Genomic DNA, 18,729 nt, shown 5'->3' on the forward strand with positions numbered 1-18,729 from the left:
CACCAAAATACACAATTAAAAGAATTCACTCGTTTTCAATTAGAGCAAACCATCTGATTTCCAATGGAGAGATGAATGTCTATGAGTGATGGTTTACAGAGAGCGGTGCTGAGTGCTAGATGTAAAGACCTTAGTAGATTAATCCCTAATGTTACAATCACATCTGGAAATTTTCTAAAATATTTCCCAAATTTCAGACCAAAATCGTCTAATTAGAAGGCACTTCAAAAGTCATGGATAGAGATGGAAGATTGCCTACCTGCTCCAAGTAGTGCCAACACACACTGGAGGCACTCAGCCCAGTTCTTCACTTTTTCCCTGGTGTTCAGACTGTTCTATATGATAGATTAAAAAGAGCAGGGACTCCAAAATTGACCCCAATCTGAATCTGAAAGAACATAATGGAGGTCTATCTGCCAAATACTGTATAATGCAAGCTGAATTGAAGAATGTATTCCTACTAAGCTAGCATTCTATAAAGGCAAAAATATACACCAAATCTGATATATAATAATAGTATAATTTTGCACTTATGAACATTAAAGTGCACCCATATGTCATATCAATAGTGTGTGGCTTCCTGTGTGTGCAATAGACAATATTCTATAAATTGTGTGTATCATTTGGTGACACACCCATAGCCCACCTATGCCCTTTTATATGAAAACCTCTTTGCAGTTGCAAGATAAGACACTAAGGGGATGGATTAATCTAGGTGCGGTGATATCCCAAGGTATTTAGCAAACTGGGTGATCCCAATTCCACAGGCAGCTGAATCACATCCTAGAGAATTAATGCTGCTTGTGAACCACCTTGCAAGCAGCCTTATTCTCATGGTCCAGAAGCATCAGGCCACAATGCCACAGCATTATGCTCCCAGGCCACTAACTCAGGGACCCCCCTCTCTGATGTCCCTAATCCCCCCCTCTCTGAAGTCCCCTCAAGCAAGCCCCACCTCATACAAGCACCACCCCTTGAGGTTGAAGCCCCCCATCTCTACCTACAGAAGGAGCCATATGTGCTGGTTGGTGAGAGGCTGATATGCACAGATGGGGGAGAGAGACCATGGGGAGATAGTGTCTGAAGAACTAAAGGCAAAGAAACAAGGCAGTGGCTGTTGCCAAAGGATGCTAGGCTATATAGAGAGAGGTATAACCAGTAGAAGAAAGAAGGTATTGATACCCCTGTACAGGTCATCAGTGATGCCCCACTTGGAGTACTGTGACTTGAAGTGGTCCAGAGAAAGGTGACAAAAATGGTAGGAGGTTTGCACCAAAAGATCTATGAGGAGAGACTGGAAGCCCTGAATATGTATACCCTAGAGGAAAAGACGGATAGGGGAGATATGATTCGGACATTCAAATACTTGAAAGGTATTAACATACGAGGACTGTTCTAAAAGTGTCAAAAATACTGGTAGTCAGATATAACAATCTTATACTAATCTCCTTCAAAGTAGTTCCCTAGGGCTGCCACACATTTCTTCCAACAGTTCTGCCTCTTTCGGAAGCAGCGCTGGAACACCTTTTTTGAGATTGCTCGCAACTGGCCCTTCACATTCTGCATGATGAGTGAAATCTGGTCCATTTCAGTAGCATTTTCAGCTTGGGGAGAGTAGGGAGCCTGAGGAATCACAAGTGTGTTGTGTTTGGCCAGGAAACTCTGTATCAAATGTGAAGAATGGGCAAGTGCATTATCATGATGGAGATGCTAACTGCCCACTGCCCACAGGTCTGGCCGTTTGCCAGACAGTGTTACGAAGGCGACATAGAACCTCTTGGTAGTACCCCTTGGTGATTTGATGATCCTGCATCACCAGAGTCCATACTTGGTCAATGATGATCTCATTTCTGGATGTTGAGGGCCTACTAGAACGTGCATCACTCTCCACTGATGTGCGTCCGTCTCTGAAGCAATTGAACCACTCCTTTATCTGTGTGGTGCCCATTGCTTTGTTCCAAAGGCCTGTTTAATCTTGCGGATTGTTTCCACTTGGGAATCACGAAGCTTTACACAAAATTTAATGCAGTAGCGTTGTTCAACTTTTTCTATCATTTGATCAAAAATGAAAATCGGACGGCGCTTACTTACACTTTCTCACTCATCGGCGGTCTGCTGGCAACTAACAGCTTCTGTAGGCTGGAAAAAATTCAAGCATGCGCATTAAGGTCACCTACATACGTGCATCAAACCATGCCTCCCTAGCTTTATTTGTTTACGCAAGAAAAGTTAATGTCTGATAATTTTGGAACAGCCCTCGTAGAACAAAATATTTTCCAAAGAAAGGAAAATGGTAAAGCCAGAGGGAATAATTTGAGGTTGAGGGGTGGTAGACTCAAGAGTTATGTTAGGAAATTCTTCTACTGGCACCTAACTTTAGGTGGACTTTATAGAATCAGAGCCACTATGGGGCCAATTTTTATTTAGCCAGCTGGGGACAGCTCAAAGCTGGTTAAATAGCACATAGCTGGCTATTCACTGATATTCAGCAGGAGAAAGCCATCTCTCTCCCAAAGAATATCCTGTCCAGTGACCAGCTATTTGTGTGACATAGCTAGACTCTGCCAATATTAAGCAGCTTGCCGGCTAAAAAGCAGGTCTATCTTTGGCCAATAAGACTTAGCAGGTCAGCTGATGAATATCAATGCATTAGGCTATGCCTTGGCCTGCCAACAACCCCAGAAATTAAATATTGGTTACCAAATACAGCGCCGGTATTGGATTTCCGGTTTCTCCATTAACTGTGGAAGATAGCCAGGTGTCTCCTGCAGTCTGATATTCTGCAAATACTCGGATAAATTTGATTGGACTTGATTAGAAATGTTTTTTATTATTATTTTTTAAAGCCCATCCTTGAGTCACTCAGAGCCACCGATTACCTAAAGTTTTGTTTTTCTTAAAAATTGCTTTATTTTTGTTTAATGGAGCAAATTTCTTGGTATTATGGCTAAAACTTTTATGTTTTCACACTCAGCAATGATACATTGATAAAAAGACATTTTATGCAAAAAGTCTAGCTGTATTTTATTAAATGAACCCTCAATATCTGCACTTTAATGTGGAAAATTAACATAAATTTAACATACTTTGCTTATAGCTAAACATGTAAGTGTTCAAGGCTTGAACAGATGAGGACAGAACTTACAGAGATGAGGCAAGGACAGGGACAGAACTTGCGGGGATGGGAAGGGATGGTGATAGATCTCGTAGGGATGAGGACAAATTTGTCCCCGTGTCATTCTCTAACTCAGAGGCAAAGGAAAACTGTTAAGATAATGTTCATGATACAGGGTTTTATTCCAACAGTAGAGAGTATCACATCAAATATATCCACAAATATGCTGAAAGGAGGGGTAAACTATGGAATACTTGCATCCTTTGATGGACTGTTCAAACCACACCCAGAACATGCTCCCTTTTGATCTATTCATGCGAATAGCAACTTTTTTCAAATCTCTGCTTATACATATATGCTGATTTAGATGTGTAAATCAGCTTTTTATTCAAGTAAACAGCATCTGTAATCACCTCCTAAATGATTATACCTTCCATTGCTTTATTCATTTGTTTCTTGCCTCCCAGGTAATAGGTTTGTGATAGTGCTCTGAAACATCACTGAATAAAGCAACCATTTCTCACTTCATGCCCTTTGCCTGCCACACATTACAGATTATTCCATGCGCTTCTGCCTCCAAATTCATGTTGCTGATGAAATCAGGAGAGCAATTTCATATATTTGAAAAAGATAAAGTTCATGCATATTTTAATAAAATTGATACCAGGCAGAATGGGGATGAATCTAGGAATAGATTTGAGTTGTTTTTGTGTTTTGACAAAATATTGAGAAAAATAACATTCAATGCACTTTGGGGCCCTTTTACTAAAGCTGCAGCCAAAGTGGCTGTCGTACATTTACCACAGGTTTTTCTCATGCACCAAGGCCACTTGTGCATGGCAGGAAATAGGCTGATATTTCTATTTCTGGAATTAATAGCCATATTGTGCAATTGTAAACCGCCTAGAACTTTTTCGGTATGGCGGTATATAAAAATAAAATTATTATTATCATTAATGTGCAGCCATTTAAAATATTACTGTGTGAGTCCTTACCACCACCCATTTTGTAGACAGTAAGGAGCTGATTCTACAAATGACATCCCAATTGTAGGCGGCAGAAGACATTCTACTGCCATCTCACCAGCCAATCAGTACGCAAAAAAAAAAAAAATGGATGTAGTGAACAATGCCTATATTGTAAACATCTGTCTCGTGCCTACGGAGATGCATAGGGATTCTTATGGACACTAAGGCAAAAAATGAAGACGGAAAGTGAGGTACATAGGAAAACTCCACAATAAAAGTCACCCTCACTGGTTAGGGATTGATTGTAGAATGGCCTGAGAACTTATCTAGATATATCATACAGTGTAGTTCTTACTGGCCAAGAAATCATAGCAAAAAATGCTAACTTTAAGTTGATATGTTATTTTTTAAATCCAATTGTTGATCTAATACAAAATAACAAAATCCAAACAACTTGTGAATTCTTTTTACTTATCCTTTTATTGCAGTGTCATTTGCATGCCCCAACGGGACCCGTTTCGCCTAAACAGGCTTTCTCAAGGGTTCAAGGAACACTTATTTCGGCATCCTCTTTGTTTGGGGGCTGGAGATGCTCCAGCACACAATACCCCATGTGACTAGCGCTGTCACATCCACTGGGTTGTGCCCATGTGCCAAAGGCCCCACCCACAGGAGGGGCCTAAGGCAGTTGGGCCTATTCCAGTTGGCCCAGGCACCTAAGGCCCCAGGATGGCTGAGATATTTTGAAACTCTAGTTGAGAAGACTGAGCATTTTGTCTTTCCACTAAATCTTGAGAATGTTTACTTGGCAAGTAGTATATCTTGTTTAACGGAGGTATACAATCCGATGTATAATTTAAAATCTCAACCAAGGAAGCTTTAAACATGTCATAATATGATATCCCTGAAGATTTGGGAAAATTAAGAATTCTAATATTCAGCCTTCGATTAAAGTTCTCAATGTTCTCAATTTTTTTGTGCATAGCCATGTTATAATAATAATAATAACTTTATTCTTGTATACCGCATTACCATGGAAGTTCTATGTGGTTAACAGATGAAGAGACTGTACATTTACAGCGAATTTACATTTTCAGCGATGCTACATTTACAGTGAAGTTATTTTTACAGCTAAGTTACATTTGCAGTGAAGTTATATTTGTTGTAAGTTACATACAGCGATATTATATACAGCAGTGTTACATACGGCGGTGATACATACTGCAGTGTTCGATAAGGCAGAGTAGAGGCATTTAGTATGGGGAGTAACGAAGACGGGATAATTAGATAGGTTGAGTGATCCATTTTGTTAAGCCATTTAGTGGCTAACAAGATTGGAGGAGTCGGAGAGTCTGGAGGTAAGTCGAATTCAGAGGAGGAGGCAAGGAAGAGGGGGGGAGAAGTTAGAGGAATTTGTCAAAAAGGTAGGCTTTGATTGATTTCCTGAACATTTGATAGGGGGGGGGAATTGGAGATGAGGGTTGTGAGGCATTTGTTCCATTTGCCCGCTTGGAATGCTAGGGATCTGTCGAGGAATTTCTTGTAGAAGCAGCCCTTCAGGGAAGGAAAGGAAAACAGGTAGGTGTATTGTGTATGGGAGGGGCCTGCAATTTCAAGGTGCTCAGATAGGTAGATTGGTGAAAAGCCTGCTAAGGTTTTGAAGCAGAGGCAGGCGAATTTGAAGATGATCCTTGCCTCCACCGGCAGCCAGTGGAGTTTAGTGTAATAGGGGCTTACATGGTCATATTTTTTGAGGCCGAAGATGAGGTGGACGGCAGCATTTTGAATTATTCTTAAAGTTTGATGGTGTTTTTATAGGATCCCAGGTATATGATGTTGCAATAGTCCAGTATGCTTAAGATTAGTGATTGGACCAGAAGACGAAAGGTCGAAGTGGTGTTTAATGGTGCGAAGTTTCCAGAGGGAGCAGAAACATTTTTTGATCTGGGCACTGGTATGATCTTCGAAGGTCAAGCATCTGTCTAGGAGGACTCCGAGGATTTTTATGGTGGGGTTGATTGGGTAGTCTAGACCGTTCAATTTCAGGGAGGTGTTTGCTAGTTTATGGGTGGGACTTGCCAGGAAAATTTTGGTTTTTTCGGTGTTCAATTTTAATTTGAATTGTGAGGTCCATAGTTCTAATTTGGTGAGGACAGAAGAGGTGAGTTGTTCCGTCTGTTGTATGAATGAAGTAAGGGGAATGATAATGGTGATGTCATCTGCGTATATGAATGATTTAAGGTTTAAGTCGGCTAGTGTCCGTGACAGAGGGGCTAAGTAAATGTTGAAAAGGGAGGGGGATAGAGGGGAGCCTTGTGGGACTCTGCAGGGATTGCGCCAGTGATGGGAGAAGGTTCCATTGCTGTGGACTTGGTAAGTACAGTTAGTTAGGAAGCTTGAGAACCAATTTAGTACTTGGCCGGTGATGCTGATGGAGTCAAGGCAGCTGAGCAGGATATCATGGTCGACCAGGTCGAAGGCGCTGCTTAGGTCGAATTGAAGTACTAGGGCGCTTTTGCCCAGTGAGAACAGGTAGAGGAGGTAATTGGTCAAAGCTGCTAAGACAGTTTATGTACTGTGGTTTGTGCGGAAGCCGGATTGGGAATCATGAAGAATGTTGAACTTATCTAGGTAGTTCATGAGGTCATGGTTAATAAGGCCTTCCATGAGTTTTTGGAAGAGTGGTATGTTGGCGATGGGTCTGTAGTTGGCGGTAGAGGAGATGGGTTCCTTGTTGTTTTTAAGGCGGGGGGGAGACAAGAATGTGGCCAAGTTCAGTCGGGAAGTGACCAGTGAACAGGCATAGTGAGACCCAATTGAAGAGTTCGGCTTTGAATGAGGGGGGGGGCGGATTTCATGATGGTGGGTGGGCAATTGTCTAATAGGCAGTTGGAGTTTGCATATTTTGAGTAGAGTTTGAGAAAAAGGTTCCAGTCTGGGCTTTCGAAGCAGCTCCAGGTCATGTCTGTTATTGAACCTACTGTGTCTGCTGCAGGAAGGTTGAATATTGGCTCGGGGCTGGGAGCTATGAGACGATTTTAAGGTGTGAATTTTGTTGGCAAAATAGTCTGCTAGGATTGTAGTGGGGGGCGGGAGGTCTGAGCTGGAACGTTTGTGTGAATCTGTGTCTAGAAGGGAATTGACTATTCTAAAAAGAGCTTTACTGTTTAGAGAAGGGGAGTTGATTAGTTGGGAGTAATGTTTACTGCATTTTTCGTTGATCAATCTTTTGTATTAATTGACTTTCAGTCGCCAGTTGAGTCTATCGTTGTCAGTCCCTGATTTACACCATGTTCTTTCTAGTTTCCGTACTACGCGTTTTATGGCTAGGAGATCCGCATCAAACCAGCTGTTTGAGGGTCGAGGAGTTTTCTTGCGAAATCTTAGGGGAGTGATGGTGTTTAGGACTTGGTCGCTGAAGTTTTTCCAGTCTAGGTGGAAGTTGGGTTCGGGATCGGAGTTAGAAATGAGGGTGTAATGTGACCAGAAATCTGCAGGATTAATTTTTTCTCTTGTCCAGGTCATCGTCTTTGTATGGTTGGGCGTGGGTTTCCTGTCCGGTTGTTTTTTGAGCCAGGCTAGTTCGAAGTGGCACAGGAGGTGGTCGGACCAAGGGGTGTTAGACCAAGTTTGTTCTGTGAGACTTATGTTGGGAGTAGTGGGGGTGTTGGAAAAGAAAGTGATCAGATCAAGTTGGTGACCTTTATTGTGTGTTGTGGTATGGGGGGGCTTGGTGAAGTCTAGCGATGTGAGGAAGGAGAATAGATCTGCAACACTGGGTTTCTCTTCTTGCTCAAGGTGTAGACTGATGTCTCCTGCTAAGAGGTTGTGGGTGCCGGCTGCAGAGTTCGTGAGAAGGAATTCTTAGTAGTCTTCTTTTGCTAGATTCCATTTATTAGGGGGTATGTAGAATAGCGTGATGATAAGGTTATCAATGTAGTCAGTTTTGGAGATTTTGCAGGTGAGGATTTCCAGGTCATTAGTTAATTTGGAATCTAGGATTTGGAAGTGAAAGTGGTCATGGAGAATGATGGCCAGGCCACCTCCCCTTTTAGAGTTTCTTGAGAGGGGGATGATTTTGTAATGTGGTGGGAGAATATCCGCTATGATGGCGTCCTGGTCGGAAATGAGCCATGTTTCGGTTAGAAGTACAATGTCTAGATGGGTTTCTTCCAGCCAGTCTTTGAAGAGTCGGGCCTTATTTCTAACCGAGCGAATGTTCAGGTAGGCGCCAGAAAGAGTGGATTGTTCTGGGAGGGGCGAAGGTTCCGTACGTTGTAAATTTTTTAGGGATCGTTTTCTATTGTGTGTTAGTCTGGGTGGGTGGCGGGCAGTATTGATCACATGGATGGGGAAAGGACCTGTTTCTGTGACGTCATGAACGAGCCGGTGGGGGCGGAGGAATTTATCAGGTCCTGGGATTCTAGTCCATGCTATGTAGGTTGGTATAGGTTCAAAGGCTAAAGCTTTTGTAATCCAGCCTCTTGTGCTAAGCAAGTAGAGGAGGAGAAAGGCAATGAGCTTGTGAGTGAAGCTAGACATGTTGGGGTAGCAGATAGGGTGGCAAAAAAGGAAAGCTGAACGGGAGAGGGAGGGCATGCTGGAGAAGCAGGGGAAGGTAGGAGACAGACGCTTAAGGAGAGGTGGGCAAACACGAAAGACTTATGGGCAGATAGGAAAAAAGGATCAGAGGGCTTGAGAGCTGGTACTGAACAGATGTACAAAATATATAGATACTGGTACTGAATATAAGTCTATGAACAGATGAAAAAAATAAGACTATGAGCATGTATGAAATAAAGACTATGAACTATGTATGAAATAAAGACTATGACCTATGTTATCTTTTACAGCTGTAGTCCTAAACATAATTGACTTTTCATTTCAAGACTAGATTGCTCTAGACATTTAGAAATTTCATCCATTTTTCTCCCCAGAACCTTTACCTACTTCAATGTTTTCTGGGTTGCTGCGTCCAGCCTCTGGAGCACCTTCCAAATTGCCTCCAGTATCACCTCTCTGGCAGGGGCCGATGCCCCTAAGATGGTATCCCTCAATAGAAGCTCATCTACCGAGCTTTCCTCCTCAGCGGGGTTTTCCAGCACAGCTTCGGCTGCCTTCTTCCCAGCTGCTTCGGCAGCAGCTTCAGCCGGATGGTGGGAGGGAGGGGGGGCAGATCCAGAAGTGGTGACGACAACAAGATCTCGTGCCCCAGTAAGAGAGGTCCTTCTCCTACCTCTCTCGCAACGGGGCTCGTTTTGCCTGTTTGTTTGCAGACCGCAGGGAGAAAATGTTCAATCGGGAGCTGATATGATGGCAGTGAAGGTGTTGAGGAGGCAGGAACCCTTACTCTTCCTTTCCATTTGTTCGGCATATCAAAAGTAAGTAACAAAATTGGCAGTCCCACAAGCGATCTTAGAAGCTCCCTGTGAGTGCCACCATCTTGGCCACTCCCCCCACAAGTCATGCATACATTTAAAAACATGATACATGTGTGTTTTTATTAAAATCTAAGTGCGAGTATTTATACCAGCCCTTTGGCTGCTGTAAGGGATAATGCTTTAAATCAAGATGTGCTTTAGCTAGCATTTTATTAAAAAAAAAAAAGTGCCTTTTTAAAATAAAAAATGGCTTACCTCCCTCCCTTTTATAAAGCTGAGCTAGTGGCTGCCACTATGGTAACTGCCCCAAAGCCCATATGGATTTAAAAAGAGCTTCAGGGCTTTTACCGCACGATAGCCACTAGCCCCTTACCCCCTCTTTTATAAAACCATAGCACGGTTTTTAGCACCAGCCACGGCGGTAACAGTTCCAATGCTCACAGGAATTCTATGAACGTCGGAGCTGTTAATGCCACTGCTGACACTAAAAACCATGCTATGGTTTTATAAAAAAGGGGGGGTGGGATTTAAAAACACTTTTAGTAGGCACCTAGTTATACAATTGCAGTGTCTTATATTTAAATAAAAAATATAATTGTCATATCTGCATGTACAGTAAGTATATTATCCACAGTACCTAGAGAATAGGATTGGATCCATTACAGTTCATTTTCACTAATATTTTTTTTTAATTACTCTGTAATGATTCTTTCACAGCCTTACAAAATCACATTGCCACGCATTTGACCATACTAATTAAGAGTCACACAGTGCTCAAATATTCCATTTTACTTGCAGCTTCCATAACAATGAATGTTTTGCATAATTTCTGTGCCTCTTTTACGTACGAGGGGGTACTGAAAAGTTCTCAGCCCAAGCAACCACCTTCCTAAATTCTGAGCATTATTTTGCCACTGTAGCTGAAAAGAGTGCTATCTTATTTTGTTAAGTGCCAATTTGCAGAAACAAAATTCTATGTTTTGATATTGTTGCAGATCATTGATTGAACCATATCCATATCATTCTCTTCTTGCTTGGGCTGAGAACTTTTCAGCACCCCATCATATCTAAATTTAAAAACCTGTACATTTAAAATCCTTTAAATAATACACATGGCCCCACCTTTACCTGAATGAGTTTTTATCAGTCCCAAATAGTTCATGTGTTCTACAATTCCACCTCAACCTTTCATTTGATTTTACCACTTTCTCTGAACTAGCTTGCGAACAGCCAGGAAACTGTTTTCAAATTCAAGCTTTTAGTCTGTCAGTGAGAATCTAATTTCCAACATAACAATTGTATATAGGTATTTGATTGCTAAAATTTGCAAGACAATTTTCCAGTATGCTTACCTTCACTTCCATCTATTCAATAATAGCATGTAGGGCAAAGATGTATGTACCTGCCGAGTAAAAGCCATACAGAGCACAGCAGTAGCAGAAGTGGCACAGTGAATCTGACATTAAGGTTTCATCATACATTGGAGGTCTGATAATGTTAATTCTCTGTGCTCAGGAAGATAATCTATGTGTTTTCTCCCTACCAAAAATGCAAAAAAGAGACATTTTCAAATGACAAATTATCTAAAGGTCAGCTAGCTTACTTCTGCATTGATTTATAATAACTATTTATTTCTTTTTTCCAAATACAATGGAACATTAAAGAAATCTTCCATTTTGCATTTTTTCTGATAGAGTCCTATTTCAGAAAATAAGACAAAAATAAAATTTCAGGTTAAAATTGAGGATGAACTGTAAAAAGATAGGTCCTGCAAAGAGTAGGTTTGAAGAGTTATACTGTGATCTTTCCAAAATGTTACCAATGATTCTTTAACCATTTATTAACCTCCCCCCCAACCCTTTTACAAAACCATAGCACAGAATTCCTATTAGCGTCAGAGCTGTTATCACTGCAGTCAGCGCTAAAAAAAAGCATTACAGTTTTGTAAAAGGGGGGAGGGGGGATAAGTGGTTAAATGATGAAACTCCTCAAGTTGTTCTGTATGTACAAATGTATCTTGATAGAGCTGATTATCATGCTCACTGGCTGAATTTCAAACCCACGCCTCTGGAAAGAGAATGAAATATATGTTGCCAGCTGGTCTTCAGACACATCTATAGGCTATACTTTAGGGATATTTATCTGTAAGATTGAACTTAGTTCATTAGTATACCCTCAAACATTTAGCGGCCAATTCTATATAGGTCACCTACAAAATTGGTGCCAACTAGTGCAGCACTAAGTGCAATTCTATACATTAGCTGCACTGTATAGATCCATGCTTAGTGCCTCCTAAATGACGTTATGTGTCGCTAGGTGTGCTGACTTTAGACGCACTGTATTTATGCCAGGGTTTTCTTGGTCTAAATGTGTGCATCTAAGTTAGGCGTACAATAGCGTCTAAGTCCAAAAATGGTACCTAACTCAAAAATATGCCCACCATCCACCCCCTTAACCATGCCCACTTTGAAGTACGCACTCGGGATTAGGCACCTACTTTATAGTGTGTGGGTTTTTTTTCAGTTAGGTGCCTAACATTCAATTAAATCCAGTTATCCGATTAAGTGCCAATTACTATTAAGTACCAATTACTGGTGCCAATTAAGCCTATTAACCAATTAAATTAGGCGCCTATAAAGGCTAGGCGCACCAATATAGACATCTACCTTTAGGCGCACTTTATAAAATTTGCCAGTTAGCGTGCACTAAATCGATGTAACTCAAGTTAACCTACAAATTATTGTACATTAGGCTGATTAGCATGCATTAAAACATTTTAGCGCATTTATCATTTTGAGTTAAAACACATTTGAAACAACCCAAAATAATGTCTGAAAATCAGGGGATGAGTCCTACAATAACCCAAACATGAACTGAATTATTTTTTCCTTACATATCCCTACTTTAATGTGATTAAGTAACCCTTTTGAAGCCTATGAGGTAATCTGTGATATGTTAATTAACTAATGACCCACGCAAACTGAGCCGTTTATCTATACCCCTCATTCTAGAATGGGTCAGCTACGTTTAAGCACCTTTGGCATGCCTAAATTTATAGAGTACAGCCATCCATATGGGTAAGTGTACACTTGCACATGGAAATGGCTGTAGCATATCTAAGTACTAGTCTATAATTATGCACTAAAATGCCATAGGGTGCAATTCTAAAAGGGAGCATTCACAGGGGAGGGAAACGGATGGAGGTAGAGCCAATATTTATGCAGGCTACTTACAGAATACTGTTGAAGTTATACATGCAAACATCAACTATAGATGCAAATATTTTACATGAGCTGTTGACTTGTTGTAAATGGGTTTGCCAACGTTTTGGCATGTTTATGTGGGTTTACACTAGTATCCTATAAGAAGACTTGTATATGTAACTGTTCTTATGGAATAGACTCACTATCTGTATAAATATGTCCCCAGATTCTATATGCTGCGACTAAAATTGAACACACAAATCTGTGCATATTCTGGATTTGTGCATACAACTTAATCAGTTAACTAGCTAATCTGTACTAATAATGTACAATAAAAACCAATATTATATAAAAAAAAGAAAAATGGAACTCATTAATAAAAGGAAAGAACCATCCATTCATAGATACTCCATCCACATGCTGGCACTCCAACACTGTGGGCCAGATTCTACAAACGATGCTGATATTGGTGGCTGCCAAAAAAATGGCCACCGATAGCGTGTCAAGCACGCAACAGCACCATTTGTAGAATTGCAACTACTTTAAACATAGATGCCTGAAATATAGGTCAAGGTTTTCAAGGCCTACATTTCCAGCACTTATGTTTTACATGAATCACGTCTACGGAGGCGCCTTAGGACACCCAAGGTCGTTTCTAGTGTTAGCCACGCCTACTTCAACCTTAGGCGTTTTAAGGCATCCCGTAAAAACAATCAAAGCGCTGGTATTATAGGTGCCTCTAAGTGCCTACTTTTTTGTTTTTGAACTATTTTGGTCTCATTTTTAAATGGTTTTGCCACTTAAGTTAGGTGCCAGTAGAGCACCTACCATTGCCTAACTTAAGGCGCCGTTTATAGAATATGGGCCTGTGTATCTTCATGAGTTCTCATCGCTCACAAAATCAGCTTAAAGAAATAACCTTTTCACACAGGTAAATTTTCAGTGCAGCAACAGAAAAGAGGGTACGATTGCTCCAACTGAAGATGTTGCGGCAAAGAATTTTGAAGAGCAGGTGCAACTGCATAAAAGGCTGAATTTCTAGTGGATGAGGAATAACAAGTCTATTGTCCATCAAAGATCGAAAACGATGAGCAGGTGTATATGGAATGATCAGTGATGATCATGTGGTTTATAGAACAGTGCACAGATTTTTTCAGCACAAATTTGTTGTCGACATAAATAGAATTCCCCCCTCTCCCCCACGCACAGTGCCTAAATGTTGATGCTCTGTTATAGAATTGCCTCCATAATACTATCTAATTAATTGGCCACACACTTGCTCAGTTGTGAGGTATTGACCGGTTTCAGGCTTTACAAAGCAGATCAAGAAATGTTCTGGCAAACCTCAATTTGTAATTCAAGCTAACAAAGCTTACGGTAATCTGTTTTCAATGAAAGCTTTTGCCTGAGAAAATATTGTAAGAAAGAAACTTGAAGCTGCTTTACCTCTTCCCTTTAGTCCATCTCTGAGTTGTTCATTCTGCCAGTTGCTCACTTTCCTGAAGGTTGCAGACTCTGTATATAAAAGAAGGTATTTCATGAGCCCAGACCTATAAAAAAACAACCAAAAAAAACAAATTAGAAACCACTCTAAGCAAAGCCAGTATGAAAATATTTCTTTGTGGAAGAATTTTAACTCTATGCAAATATTTTTATTGAAATGCCTCAAGATATTATGTTCAAAGATAATGAGCTTCAGTATATTCACACACATTATAATGCAGTAATTGCCCAGTGTTTTTCTTTTTGAGAAAAAAAAACAAAACAAAACAGTTTGCTACTTATTATTGTCAGAGGAGGAAACCAAATTGCTCTGGTTCAAACCTTTTTAAAAGTGATTACTTGAATTATAAATTGTTATTTGGCTTTAGCAATCTTTTTCTGGGTTTGCCTGATGTGAAATTTCCCCATAGTTTTTAGTTTATTAAAAATTTGCTATACTGTGTAGGACTAATGCGTAGCTCTTAGCAGGGTACAGACTAAAAACTAAATTGGAATTTGAAAAGAACTTCATTAATAATAGGACAGAATACACTCATTCCCAGCATATCAAAGAAAGTAAAACATCGTCATAGGGAGATTGGGAAGGAGGAGCAGAGGAAGAGAGTGGGAATAACAGTGACTGATTGAACTAGGCATGATTTCACAAGCTGTAATTTTGTGAAAGTTGTGCTTGAAGATAGTCACATGAAATAGTCCTTAAAGAGTATTGAAATTCAGTTCTTGACCAGCTTTATTGTTAACTAAAAGGCAATCAAATCAAGTTACTAGTGGATCCTGAAGACACAGCTTGGCTTTGAAGCGTATTTTCAACATAACTATCTTTTCAAAGTACATTCTCATAACTTGATTTAATAACATTTAGGGGGGAAAGTATGTTAGACTTTTACCATCCTCATTCTATAATCTTAAATCCAAATTTATGTTTAGCATGCATATTGCATGTGTAGATTATAAAATACCTATGATAGGTCGCTGAAAAGTTCTCAACCCAACCCCCTGAGGAAGGCTTGTTTGCCGAAACACAGACCATGTAGGGTCCGGTTGGATTTTTACCATTGTACTTTTTTCATTGAATTTTCATGTTTTTATATGTCAGTATATAATAAATTATCTCCAGAACATCTGTATCCAGAGTTTTTTGTCTTTGTTTTCATCGGAGGATTGTATTCACTATGGATCATTGGGTCTCCCCATTTTTTTTTTTTTTGTGCTACATTTTCAGTGCCTATCTTTCACGGAGTTGCGATTCTCTATAGGGCGCCATCACGTGATTGACAAGTAAATGGTGGCCGTTTTAAAGGCAGTCACCAATACCAGCAACCTATAGAGAATCTGGGCCTTAGTCAATATTTTATAATCTTAGCACACAAATTGTATAGCATGTAATGGCATGGATGGGGGTTGACAAGAGAGGGGCTTGGGCAGGTATGACACTGTCTAATATTTTCTGCCCGTATCCCACCAAGTTACCAGTCCCTAACACCAAATACCTTCAATGTGTGGTTTAGGTCATGATAATTGTTAAAATAACGTAAAAATCTATTACTGCGCTTATGCAGTAGCAGATATCACAAGCCAAACTACACGCAAAGGAAATAATTCTCTACAGGTCACAAAAATTAGTCACTGGGATGCTGCACATTAAACACAAATTCTGTATCGGCAATTATATACATAATTGCTGTTATGGGATACTAGAAATAGGGCCACACATGCCAGCATTTAGCTGCAGCCGCTTACACAGTGTCTGGTGTAAATGTCTGTAACTAAATGTTAGAGTTGCATGTGTAACTTTTATTTATTTATTTATTTAAACATTTATATTTTACATAACCTGCAATTCTATGTGGAGTACTGATCTTGTTACATAAAACAATAAAGGAAAATTAAATGTCAAAAAAACAAAAGCTAAAACCTATCTCGCCCTGCTCTTGCTTGACTGAGAAAAGACTGTTAGCACATCACTTACTGCTTTGGAATTTGGAAAGGTGCACAAAAACAAGACAGTTTTAAGATTCTTTTCTAAACTATAACACCATGGAGGCTTGCCTGAGCTCCAAAGCAAGCTAATTCCAACATGTAGGGCCTTGCACAGAAAACATCACCTTACGCAAACTCGAAAGTTTAACCATGGTCAAAGAGACATGACAAGACATGACTTATCCTTAGACAGTAAACTGAGTCGGCTGATAAATGTGCACCAAAGACCACTTACAGGATATTTACAGAATGGGGCTCATAATCAAAAGAAAAAAATGTCTAAAAAGTGGCCTAAATGTCTACTTGGACGATAAAAAAGCCTGATTGTCCAAGTACCCATAATCAAAGCTGGTTTTAGACGTATCTAAAACCAGCTTAGGCCTTTCCCCTGCCTCTAAAAGCACAGAGAAAAAAGAGGCGTTTTTAGAGGAGGGGAAAGGGCAGGCGGTGGGCGAGAGGTGGGCCAACCTAGACCTAGGGGTGCAGCAGGTATAACCAAAACATTTGACAGGTTGCCTAGTCGGCACTTATACGGTTTGACTTAAACCAAGTCAAAACAGGTATAAGTGCCGAAAAAGGGGCCGCTGAGCTGATCGTGGCTGCTGCGATCAGCTCAGCGGCCCCAGCAAACTGCGTATCCCTCTACAGCAATGATCATGGCAGGAGAGATGGCTCATCTCTCTTGCCGCGATCCACCCTTCCCTCCCCCCCCCCCCGACAATGATCAGGGCAAGTAGGAGGCCAAGCCCTCTTGCCCCGGCGGCACCCCGACTCCCCAATTAGGTTCGGGGCAGGAGGGAGCCCAAGCCCTCCTGCCCAGGGCACTCCCGAACTCCCCGACAACATCGGGGCAGGAGGGAGCCCAAGCCCAACTGCCCCGCGGCCCCCCCCATTATGTTCGGGCCAGGAGGGAGCCCAAGCCCTCCTGGCCTCTCTCCCCCAGTCCCTATAAGATCGGGCAGGAGGGAGCCCAACCCCTCCTGCCCAGGCGGACCCCCTACCCCCACCCCCACTACAATATGGGCAGGAAGGATCCCAGGCCCTCCTGCCTTTGACACAACCCCCCCCCCAATGACCGAACCCCCGGTCACCCCCCGCTGACCCGTGACCCCCCGCTGACCCCACGACCCCCCACACCCACCCCCCTTCCCCGTACCTCAAAATGTTGGCCGGATGGACGGGTGCCAAGCCCACCCATCCGGAAGGCCAGCCAGCTCCATAATGGGGCCGGATTGGCCCAGGCAGCTGAAACCCCTCCCACAGGTGGGGCCTGAGGCACCTGGGCCAACCAGAATAGGCCCGGGAGCCTTAGGCTCCTCCTGTGGGCGGGGTCTTAAGCACATGAGCTGGGTTGGGTCCATGTGCTTAAGGCCCCACCCACAGGAGGAGCCTAAAGCTCCGGTGCCTATTCTGGTTGACCCAGGCGCCTCAGGCCCCACCTGTGGGCGGGGTTTCAGCCGCCTGGGCCAATCTGGCCCCATTCTGGAGCTGGCTGGCATGCTGGACGGGCGGGCTTGGCACCCGTCCGTCCAGCCAACGTTTTGAGGTACGGGGAAGGGGGGTCATGGGGTCGGTGGGGGGTCATGTGTCAGCAGGGGGGCCGATCGGGAGTTCGGGGGGGGCGGTTGTTGGGGGGGTTGTGTCGAGGGCAGGAGGGCCTGGGATCCCTCCTGCCCGTATTGTAGTGGGGGGTGGGGGGTAGGGGGTCCGCCTGGGCAGGAGGGCTTGGGCTCCCTCCTGGTCCGATCGTAATCAGGGGGGGTCGCGGGACAGGAGGACTTGGGCTCCCTCCTGCCCCAATGTCGTCGGGGAGTTCAGGGGTCCCCGGGGCAGGAGGGCTTGGGCTCCCTTCTGCCCCAAATGTAATCGGGGAGTCAGGGTGCCGTGGGGCAAGAGGGCTTGGGCTCCCTCTTGCTCTGATGTCGGGTGGGAGGGTGGATTCTCTAACCGGTGTTGTTTTTGACAGACACCGGTTACAGAATCCATCATTTAGGCGATGGACTGGCTCCTCCTTCGCCTAAAAGCTCTTGTTTTGGACGTTTGGGGCTTAGGCTTTTTTTTGGTTGATTATAGGGTATAAGTTTAGACGTAGTGGTGGTCTGGGCGTTTAAACAGCTGAATGTAGAGGCAGGCCATTATAAAAAAAAAACCCTCCTTTTGGAAAGTTTTTTTATTATTATGGACATTATCCCTGCTTCTACTTTCAACGTTTAAGGCTTTAGGCCAAAAGGGGACTTAGACTTTTTTTTTATTATGCCCCTCATAACTTATAAGCAAAATGTCTGCTTACTAGAATATAATAAATGTTACATGAACCCTATTGTGTTCTTTAATTAACCCAGATATTTTCCGGTTTCCATCACAATTCTCAGTTTTAGTGCTTCTGAAAATCTACAGTACACTGCAAACATGATGGGTACAAGTGGGTTTTGTTGTGGTGCTTTTAATAATAGTCTCTCTTTCCTTTTATCACTTTTTATTATAAATGTTCCTCTTCAAAGACTCCTAATTAGAATGAAAGTGGAACTGATTACATATTTAGTAGCAAGGAGTACACACATTTAAACAAGTAATGGTCA

General features: G+C 42.1%; 1 protein-coding gene across 2 annotated transcripts in view; it reads right to left on the reverse strand.

Annotated features, from left to right (window-relative positions):
* Positions 1 to 18,729, reverse strand: part of SNTG1 (syntrophin gamma 1) — a 1,000,749-nt gene that overhangs the window by 716,633 nt on the left and 265,387 nt on the right. For both annotated transcript variants that reach the window (XM_033934198.1, XM_033934202.1), the window contains exon 2: positions 14,114 to 14,217. The gene's annotated coding sequence lies outside the window, so the exon portion shown is untranslated. The remainder of the gene's footprint in view (positions 1 to 14,113; positions 14,218 to 18,729) is intronic.

The sequence above is a fragment of the Geotrypetes seraphini genome, chromosome 2, assembly GCF_902459505.1.
Source record: "Geotrypetes seraphini chromosome 2, aGeoSer1.1, whole genome shotgun sequence".
Taxonomy (NCBI): domain Eukaryota; kingdom Metazoa; phylum Chordata; class Amphibia; order Gymnophiona; family Dermophiidae; genus Geotrypetes; species Geotrypetes seraphini.